Genomic DNA, 10756 nt, shown 5'->3' on the forward strand with positions numbered 1-10756 from the left:
CTCACCACCAAGGAGGACTTGGCTTGCAGATGTGCACCACCTTATCCGGCCTTTCCCCCTCCACACCGGAAAAGTTTTTATTGCGACCACACCAAGTTAATCAAATTCTGGCACTAAGAACCTTTCTCCTTGGCAATGCGGTCTTTGAGTGGTCCCATGAATGCTTTCTTCTCCTCCATGGTCTGGGAACGACCGTGGCCAAACTTGGAGGTGGTGTCCATGAATTTCAGGTCAACCTTCTCCAGAGCCTGTTGTTCGGTCTGCATCAGCAAGGACTTGTGGAGAGTGAGCACTCGCTTCTTGGTTCCCACCACACACTCTTTGAGCATGATGAAGTCATTGGCTACCTCACCATAAGAGACAAAGCCACCTAGTGGGTTGATGCTCTTGTCAGAAAGGTCATAGTCAGTAGATGCATTGTTCTTGATCAGTTTGCCATCTTTGATATGGTAGCCCTGACCAATCTTGCAAATCTTGTTGATCTCTGTCCGATGACGGTAGCCTTTCTATCCAGCCTGAGCCACAGAGAAGGCCACTTGGGCATGGTGCCAAACGCCAATACAGGCAACGTTGCGCAACCCCCAGTGGGTCTTATGGGTCTGTTTCTTTGTACACCAGCGACTGGTCACCCCTTTGTAGCCTTTGCCTTTTGTCATCCCGATGACAACAGTCATCTCATCCTGCCCAAACACCTGGTTCACAGGAACCTGCTGCTCCAGCCTCTCCCGGGCCCAGTCTAGCTTCTCAGCCACAGTGCCGCCATTCTCCTGGATCTCCATCAAGTGTGTCTTTCCTGGCTCAGGGGAAGCAGACACATCCGAGTGTGGGTAATTATGCGGACAACTTGGCAGTGCTTCTTCATGCCGTTGAAGTCCTTCTCCAGCTGTTTCTTGGCCGTGTCATCCTGCCATTTCTTACAGTATTTGGTGAAGGCCTTCTTAGATTTGTGCCCGTTCTTGTAGAAACACCTTTTGTACTCGTTCTGATGTTCTCAGCAAATGCTGTTCTCAGCAAATGCTGTCTTGAAGGTGCAGAGAGCCCATGGGGTTTCCACGTATCCCACGACGCCCACAACTACCATAGGTGGTGGTGTTTCCATAATGGCTACAGCCTCCACGACTTCTTTCTTGTTCACCTTGGATCCTGGTCTGTCAACCTCCTGGGCAATGTGGGTCATGCCAGCCTTGTGACCGTGAGGTGAGCAGGCTTGGCAGAGTCATCCTTGGGGAAGCTCATCACTTTCTCACGATGCCTGCTGCTGCACTTCCGAGGCAAGAAACCCAAGGACCCATGCCTAGGAGCAGAGACTTTCCGATGAGACATCTCTCTGTCACATGCCACTGCCGATAGAGACTTTATCGGGCTTTTTGAAGTGAGTTAAAACTCAGGTCATCACTAAGTGGCAAGCGCTTTCAGCCAACTAACCCATCTTCCTGGTCCTCTCATCCTGTTCCTATAGAGCCAGAAATGATACCATCATAGAACTTTCCTCTCATGACCCCAGCCTTCTAGATAAGGGTACCCCACTTCCCTTAGATTAAACTCGTGTTCCACAGAGCAATCGGAATCAGAATCCTTTCAGGTCCAGAGGAAACTCTGTTTCCCCAAATTTTGGCAGATAGACAACAGCCAGCAGCATCCTCAGGACCTCGTGAAGTCAGTGCCCCTTATCACTGGCAGAAGGCACAAATGACTGTCTGTGGTTCCTAGGAATTCTTTGGAACACAGTTCCAAAGTGCACTCTGGTCCCCAGGTTCCCTCAGTATCACAAGTACCTGCTACACATTTCAGAGCCATGACTGGCTCTTCTCGGCTCTTTTTACTCCCCTCAACCCCAGACTGCCTCCAGCTCATTGGCTCTCCTCATTCCCCTTATAACCCTACTATTTTGGCTCTCTCTCTTCTCTCTCTCTCTCCCTCTCTTCTCTCTCTTCTCTCTCTTCTCTCTCTTCTCTCTCTCTTCTCTCTCTCTTCTCTCTCTCTCTCTTCTCTCTCTCTCTCTCTCTCTCTCTCTCTCTCTCTCTCTCTCTCCCATTTCCCTTCACTGTTTCTTCCTGCTGGCCTTGTTCAATCTGCTGCTTTCTCTCTCTGCTCTGGACAGCTGGACTGCTCAGATGCCTCTGACTGTTCTCTCCCTCATATCTACAATAAAAGTCATCCCCTTAACCATCCCATGGAGCGGTCATGTTGTCCATTTGCACAGTTTCCTACCACAGTAGGGCTGAGTACTTCCTACTGGTATTGACCAGGCCCTGGTATACAGTGGGGACAACAGGAATCCCCAACCTTTTCCAGCTCTTCCTGGTTTTCTGGCCCCACCCTTGCTCCTTGGTCACTTCTAAGATCATATTGAGTCAGCCTGCATAGAGCATCCTCGCCCTTCCATCTAGGCCACACCCGACTGTCTTCTGAGGAATTGTTTCCTGTCCTGCCATCCCCTTGTCTTCCTCTCTGTGTCCTTTCCCATGTGACAGGTCACACTCTTGAAGGAGCCTCTAGGAGCTCTGGTTCGCTGTGCCTGTCTTCCCTGTGGGTGGGACAGCTACCGGTTCCCTGCAATGCTCTGGCTTGAGAGCTCATCTCCCTGGGGATGGCAGGACAGCAGGCAGCTCAGCGATGTTCTAAAACTAGCAGGTCATTTGAAGTTTCAAGAGGTTCCCACCAAAGCAGAGCATGGCTGTGCACCCTTTTAATCCCAGCACTCGGGAGGCAGAAACAGGCGAATCTCTCAGTTCCAGACGAACGTGGTCTACAGAGTGAATTCTAAGACAGCCAGGAATACATGGAGAAACCCTGTCTCAAAAAAAACCAAACCAGAAACAAATGTCCCAAGAGTCTCAGAACCCAGAAGATGCTGACTCCCACCCCATGTCCCTCTCCCTCAGGTGAAACACTGCTAAACTTTAAGTCAGAATGGAGGGGAAGCAGACAACCCCAAACAGGACTCCCTCTAATGAGATGTTCTGTCCTGGAACTGACTCTGTCGACCAGGCTGACTTTGAACTCACAGAGATCTGCCTGCCTCTGCCTCCTGAGTGCTGGGATCTAAGGTGTGCGCCACCACCGCCCAGCGTTGTTTCGTTTTTTAGATTGCAGGGTTAGAGATGTAGCAGAGCTGGTGAACACTTGCCTGGCACACACAAAGCCCAGGTTCTATCCCCAGCACCACAAGAGCCAGGTATGGTGGGGGCACAAGCCCAGCGCTCTGGAGGCAGAGGCAGGGAGAACAGACCTTAGAGGTCATTTTTGAGCAGAGCTAGTCTGAGGCCAGTCTGGGCTACCTGGGACCCTGTCTCAAAAATAAAGAAAGAAGCCAACTTACACTTGTGGGGAGGGGGTTACGCGTGTGTCGGGGTGTCCACATGTGTTTTGGTGTGTAAACATGCACGGGCATGCTTGTGCGGTGGTGCAAGTGTGCAGGACAGAGGATAATTTGTGGGGCAGTTCTTTCCTTCCACCACGTGGGTTCGAGTCCCTGGGCCAAGGTCATCAGGCTTGGCTGCAAATCTCCGCCGAGCCATCTCAATAGATCTGAATGTGTTTCTGTAAACACAGGGATCATTTGTGTTTCTGGGGTACTGTGTGGCATGTCAGTGGATGTGCAACATTACATTAGGATAACTGGTGTGTGTAGTGTGTGAGACAGTTATCACCTCTGTGCGGGAAAACACTTCAACCTCTATGCTAGCTGTTTTGAAATATTCTATTAAATGTTGTCAACCGGGACTATCACTTCTGACTTGAACAAAACTAAAATGACTCATAAATGTACTTCAAATAAAGGCGCTGAGACGGTTAATCATGAATATCAACCTGATGGGACCTTCGAGTCTCCGTGGAAACAGACTTTTTTTTAGCTTTTTTTTTTAATATTTATTTTTTTTCCATTCAAAAATTTACACTTCCTCCCCTCCTCCCATTCCCCTTCCCCCTCCCCCCTCCCCCTCCCTCCTTAAGAGAGGGCAGGGAACCCTGCTCTGTGGGAAGTCCAAGGCCCTCCCCCCCCCCCCAACATCCAGGCCTAGGAAGCTTTGCATCCAAATAGACTAGGGTCCCAAAAAGTCAGTACATGCAGTAGAAACAAGTCCCAGTGCCTTTATCAATGACTTCTCAGTCAGCCCCCATTGTCAGCCACATTCAGAGTCTGGTTTGATCACATGCTCGTTCAATCCCGGTCTAGCTGGATTTGGTGAGCTCTCATTAGAACAGGAACACTGTCTCAGTGGGTGGACCAACCCCTCCTGGTCCTGACTTCCTTGCTAATTTTCTCCCTCCTTCTGCTCTTCAATTGGACCTTGGGAGCTCAGTCCGTTGCTCTGATGAGGGTCTCTGTCTCTATCTCCATCCGTCACTGGAGGAAGATTCTATGGTGATATTCAAGATAATCATCAATGTGATAGTGGGACAAGGCCAGTTCAGGCACCCTCTCCTCTGCTGCCCAAGGACCTAGTTGGGGACATCCCCATGGACACCTGGGATCCCCTCTAGAGTCAAGTCTCTTGCCAACCCTAAAATGGCTCCCTTAATGTAGATATCTTCTTCCCTGCTCCTATATCTGCCTTTCCTCCATCTCCACCCTCCCAGTCCCCCAAGCTCTCTCCAGTTTTTCCCTTCTCCCTTTTCTCTCCCCCTCTCCCCTTCCCCCATCCCCACCCCCACCCCTACCCCCACTCCCATGCTCCTGGGATCTTGTTTGCTTCCAATTTCCAAGAGGATCTATATATGGTTTTCTTTGGGTTCACCTTGCTATTTGGTTTCTCTAGGCTTGCGAACTACAGGCTTATTGTCCTTTGTTTATGGCTAGAGTCCACTAATGAGTGAGTGCATGCCATATTCATCTTTTTGGGTCTGGGATATCTCACTCAGGATAGTGTTTTCTATTTCCATCCATTTGCATGCAAAATTCAAGATGTCATATTTTTTTACCGCCGAGTAGTACTCTTTATCCATTCTTCCATTGAGGGGTATCTAGGTTGGGAAACAGACTTTTGAGTGTCTGTGAATTCCTAGATTTGGTTAGCTGAAGTGGGAAGACGCACCCCCAAATGTGGGCGGCACCATCCCCACCGCTCAGGATCCTAGACTAAGAGGCGCTGAGCCCAGCATCTACCCTGCTGCTTCCTGACTGTGCACACCATTCAGCTGCCCCATCCTCTTGCTCTCGCCGCCATTAGGACTCAGCCATTCACCCTCCAGCTGTGACCTTCCCGATGCTGGTTTTGTCTGGCATTCTCTCAGAGCAACAGGAAAAGCAGCAGGGTCTCTGGTGCTCTCTGGGTGGCCACCTCTCTCACTGTCTCCTTCCAATTAGGAGTCACAGTGTCTCTCTTAAAAGAACATTGTTTGATAGTTGAAGCTATGAAAAAGGAAGCTCTTGAGCCAGGTATGGGGCTGTACACCTGTGATCCCAGTAGTAGGGAGGAAGAGGCAGGAGGATCAACATCAGCCTAGGTTACATAGTAAGTTGGAGGCCAGCTTGGGCTACATGAGACCTTCTTTTTTTTTTTTTTTTTTTTTTAAAAAAAATCTTTTGTGACTGTTTCCTCACTTAAACATTATCTGTTTATCTGTAACAGTAGAAAAAAAAAGAGGACCGGACTGGCTGGAGAGAGGAGTCTGTATTTAAGAGTTACATCGCTCTTGCAGAGGACCCAGATTCAGTTCCTAGTATCCACTTTGGGATGTTCACAACCACTTGTAACCCCATCTCCAACAACCTTCTCTTGAGAGATGGCTCAGCAGTTACAAAGTGTACCACTCTCTGAAACGGCCTGAGTCTGAGTCCCAGCACCCATCCTGGGCGACTCCAGCACCCATTCTAGGCGGCTCCCACAGCATCTGTAACCAGCACCCTGCTCCCACAGCATCTGTAACCAGCACCCTGCTCCCACAGCATCTGTAACCAGCACCCTGCTCCCACAGCATCTGTAACCAGCACCCTGCTCCCACAGCATCTGTAACCAGCACCCTACTCACACAGCAGCTGTAACTAGTTCCAGGGGATCTGTACAAAACCACACATAAACTGGGTGTAGAGGCTCACGCCTTAATCCCAGCACTCAGGAGGCAGAGGCAGGCAGATCTTTGTGAGTTCAAGGCCAGCCTGGTCTATATAGTGAGTTCCAGGACAACCAGAGCTACATAGTGAGACCCTATCTCAAAAATATAAAGAAAAAATAAAGCCCACACAGACATATACAAATAATTTTTAAAATACCTTGTTTTGTTTTGGTTTTTTGTTTGTTTGTTTGTTTTTTGTTTTACCAGACAGGATGTCTCTGTGTAGCCCTAACTGTTCTGGAATTCACTTTGTAGACCCGACCTTGAACTCAGAGATCCTCCTGCCTCTGCCTCCCCAGTGCTAGGATTAATGGTGTGTGCCGCCACAGCCCAGCTAAAATAAAACTTTTTAAAAAGGAAAACAAAAACAACATTAGATTATAAACATGAAAAAATACTATATCCTTGGACTCAACATCATGAACAACATGAGTTCTATAGTATAAAATTAACAAGATGCTTATAAAGTTAGAATACTGCCCCCCCCCCACATGAACAATATTTGCTGTAAGACCAATAACTGGATTTCCCATGCTCCCTATGCGCCTCACAGCCCTGGGAGGCTGTTTCCAGTGTGCCCTCCCAACGATGTGTCCCAACAGATAAGTAGCCTGCATTTCTGCTCTTCCCCCTTAGTCCTGGGCCCCGAAATGTCTGTGAGCTGGCTCCGATTAGGTCCCTGGCCATCTGGATTTCATCTTTTGATAACAACTGCCATTTTCCACAGATGCTGCCCCTCCTCCATGCTCTTTCCCTGATTGCAAAGCCTTTGATGTCAGAGAAACAGCTCCACCCTATCTCTCACCTCACTCAGTGTATCCCCATTGCTCAGATCCATTGGTCTCTGAGAAGGTGAGGTCTGGAATGTTCTGGAAAACCTCATAATACTATGCAATACTTAGAAGCAATGAACTAAAATACCATCCAATATAGAAACATGCTCAGTGTAAAGAAAGAAAGAGAATGGGCTCATTAAATTGAATTTCTTTTGTAATGTGATAAAATGCACAGGTAACAAAATTTATTGTTTTATCAGCCAGCAAGATGGGCTCGGCAGCAGGTTGAAGGCATTGCTGCCGTGCCCAAAACCCTAAATTTGATCCCTAGAAGTCTTTTGATGGAAGGAGACAATTGAATCCCAAAGGTTGTCGTCGGATGTCCACCAGAGCACTAAGGTATTGGGTGCACACACAAAAATACACAAATAAAGAAAAGCAACCTAGGGGCAGGAGAGTTGGCTCAACAGTCATGAACACATATGGCGGCTCACAGCTGTCTGTAGCTTCAGTTCCAGGGCTTCTGACACCTCACACAGACACACATGCAGGCAAAACACCAATGCTCATAAAATAGGAAAAAAAAAAAAGAAATGCAATCTAAAAATTTTTGATTGCCTTCTTATAAAAAATTGCCCATCTTAGCTTTAAACCGTGTGTGTGTGTGTGTGTGTGTGTGTGTGTGTGTGTGTATGCACGAGTGTACAACTTCCAGGGGTCAGTTCTGTATATGAGTTCCAGGTCATCAGGCTTGACAGCAAACACTTTTACCCCGAGCCATCTTCTCAGCAGACCATTTAAATTTCAATACTTCATAAGTGTTGGCCAACGTGTAACAGGATCCTCAGACTGAGACTCGCCCAGCCGAGGCAGGCATGCACTCATGGGGTGGGTTCCATCACAGTTCCTTTCCTGTAAGTCACTGGGCACTGCAGCGCAGTGGGGACTCGGTCCCAGCTTCTCCATTTCCTGGGCAGCTTCATCCTACCCTGACCTGGTGATGCTGCTAGGCTGTACCCCAGGACCTGGAGGATCAAAGTTGGTGAGATTGGTTCCAAAGCTGTTTCTGCTTGGGAGGCAGGACGCATCGGGTGCACAGAGAAAAAGCCAGGGTTTGGAGCCAGCCTGGGCTACATAAAGAGACTGACTTCAAGAGATGACTTTCAGTCCATCATATAGCAGGGAGGTCCGGGCAGCGCTCCTTTTTGTTTTTTGGACAATTTGTTGTTCTCAAAGCACTGGCTGGCCTAAAACTCACATTCACCAAGTTCTTTACTTCATTTCTTCTTCCTCCCCGCTTGCGCTCTCTCTCTCTCTCTCTCTCTCTCTCTCTCTCGTGTGTGTGTGTGTGTGTGTGTGTGTGTTTATGTGTTATAAGCAAGGGAAGGAGGCTCAAAGGAACTATGTTAATAGGTTATATTGGCAGTCTCTGTACGAGCCCTTATCTAGCTTAGCACAAAACACAAGTGATTGCAGAATAGTTAGAGCATATCCTGTGCATACACACAAGATAATAGTCACACATACTTACATACTTCCTTATTCTCCAGTGACCTCTGGTACACCAGTAGCGAGCATCTTACCTCATGACCAGCAATCGATGTTTTTGTTGTTGTTGTTTTGTTTTGTTTTGTTTTGTTTTTCTAGACAAGGTTTCCCCGTGTAGCCCGGGATGTCCTGGAACTTGCTTTGTAGACCAGGCTGGCCTCGAACTCGCAGAGATCCGCCTGCCTCTGCATCCTGAGTGCTGGGATTAAGGGCGTGCGCCACCACCACCCAGCGCTTATTTTTTTTAAAGCCTCTAAAATATGTACTTGTAGGTCTAAGAGATGGCTCAGTGGAGAAAGGAACTTGCCACCAAACTTGATATTATTTAACCCCTGAAACTCAAATGGTGGATGGAGGAACCAATTCTTGAAATTTGTTCTCTGATCTCCACATGAGTTCCTTGGCATGGCCGTGCACACAAGTGATTTTAGAAACCAAAACATCACAACAGAGAAAATCTAGAACACAGAAGAAAACCCAGACTCACTTTTTTTTTTAAAAAAAGATTAATTTATATATTATGTATAGAGTTCTGCCTGCATGTATGCCTGCAGGACAGATGAGGGCACCAGATCTCATTACAGATGGTTGTGAGTCACCATGTAGTCACTGGGAATTGAATTCAGGACCTCTGCAAGAGCAGCCAGTGCTCTTAACTGCTGAGCCATCTCTCCAGCCCCCAGGCTTACTTTTGAGTCTACTTCTCGGAGTAACGACTTCCTGAAGTGTGCTTTGTTGGTGCTTCTGTGAGCTTCTCTCTATATTTTGTTATATTTTTAAAAAACTTGTATTTGGAGTGGGGAGAGGTTGGGGTAGCAGGAGGAGGGGAGAGAGGGGGGAACTGTGGTGTATGTAAAATGAATTAAAAATTTAAAATAAAAAAGACTTTTATCTATGTGTATGTGCCACTGTGTGAGTATGCCAGGTGTGTTACAGGTGCCCTTAGAGTCCAGAGGAGTATTAGGTCCCCTGGAGTTGGAGTTACAGCCAGTTGTGGTGGGAATTGGCAGTTGGTGTGGGTGCTGGGAACCGAACTCTGGTCCTCAGCAGAAGGAGTTAGGAGCAGGACATGATCTGACCCTCTGGGCCACCTCTCCAGCTCCCTGCATTTGCTCATTTGCCTCAAACTCCTGGCTGTTCTCATGCCTTGCTCCCTGGGTGCTGGCATTCCAGGCATGAGCAACCATGCCCGGCCATTTAGGAGTTCTTTATTACAGGTGTTTCCAATCTTTTGATATTCTAAACAATGATACAAAACACACAACACTGTATCCATGTTATTTCATTCCAGTTCAAATATTTAGCTTTTTCCTGTCTTTCTCTTTCTTTTCTTCTTTTAAAGATTTCATCCAGCTGGGAGCAGCCGTGAGTTTATACACGGCTCAGCATTGCCAGCCCTAGGCAGAGCCCGGAAAGAAGTCATAAAAAAGGACATTAGAGCCCCTGAGTAGACTCTCAGGAGCCCCAGCCAATATCGGGTTTATTTGGCTTCTCTGCGGGGTCCTTCCTCTGGCCTCCAAGGTTAGTCTTGAGCCACGAACCTAGGATCTGCTTTCAGCCACTGTGATAACTGTTGGAGCGGCTGGACTCACTGTGGAAAGTCCTTCCCAGGGGGCCTTTAAGGTCCTGGAGTTCAGTCACCCATTTTGCCCCTGGAGTAACTTTGTTAGGGTCCCTTTGTGGTCACCACATACCACCAGAAACTTTGGAGTATCTGCTCTGGGGTGCCACTTGTTATCAAAGGAATCTGGATCTGCTCTGGGGAGTTCTTAGTCTGAGCCATACACAAATTCAAGAACCAAATGAGGAGGAAAGTGGAGGACAATCGTGCTGACAACTAAAGGGGAGCCTCAGGGCGCTACTTGGAGAAGGAAGCTGAAGAAGAGAGAGAGAGAGAGAGAGAGAGAGACCCATACCTTTGGAAGCAGCCAAGGGTGGCGGAAGCTTCAGAGATGGGTTAGGAAACGCGAAGAGCCCAGCCCAGTACTGCAAAGAGACAGAAGCAAAGCAAATGTGCAGCTTTGGGGAGTCAGGACTCAGACAAGCTGCACAACTTGACAAAGACCTGAAATTGACTGCCCAGTGCCCATGTTTTGATAGGTGAATTCCTAAGAGTGAGACCGATGTGCCAGAGAGAACACACATCTGTGACAATGCGAGCATTAAATTCCTTTCCCAGGGTAGTGTCAACTGCTACGAGAGACAATGCCCAGGGCTGCAACAGATCAGAGCGTGTGGCGGACGTTTTGCTCATCTTCAGCCTGTTAAAGGAGTAGCGGTAACTCAGACAGAAGAAGCTTAGATGTGGCTCTCGTTTCGTTTTCTATGAGCGGTCTCTATTTTCAGCCGATCTTCGTCCTTGGCGTCCTTTG

The 10756-nt window shown here is 48.0% G+C and overlaps 1 pseudogene; it reads right to left on the minus strand.

Moving 5' to 3' along the window:
• Positions 1 to 113: 113 nt before the first annotated feature.
• LOC125407563 (large ribosomal subunit protein uL3 pseudogene) lies at positions 114 to 1323 on the minus strand (annotated as a pseudogene).
• Positions 1324 to 10756: the final 9433 nt, after the last annotated feature.

The sequence above is a fragment of the Myodes glareolus genome, chromosome 18, assembly GCF_982192425.1.
Source record: "Myodes glareolus chromosome 18, mMyoGla1.1, whole genome shotgun sequence".
Classification (NCBI taxonomy): Eukaryota; Metazoa; Chordata; class Mammalia; order Rodentia; family Cricetidae; genus Myodes; species Myodes glareolus.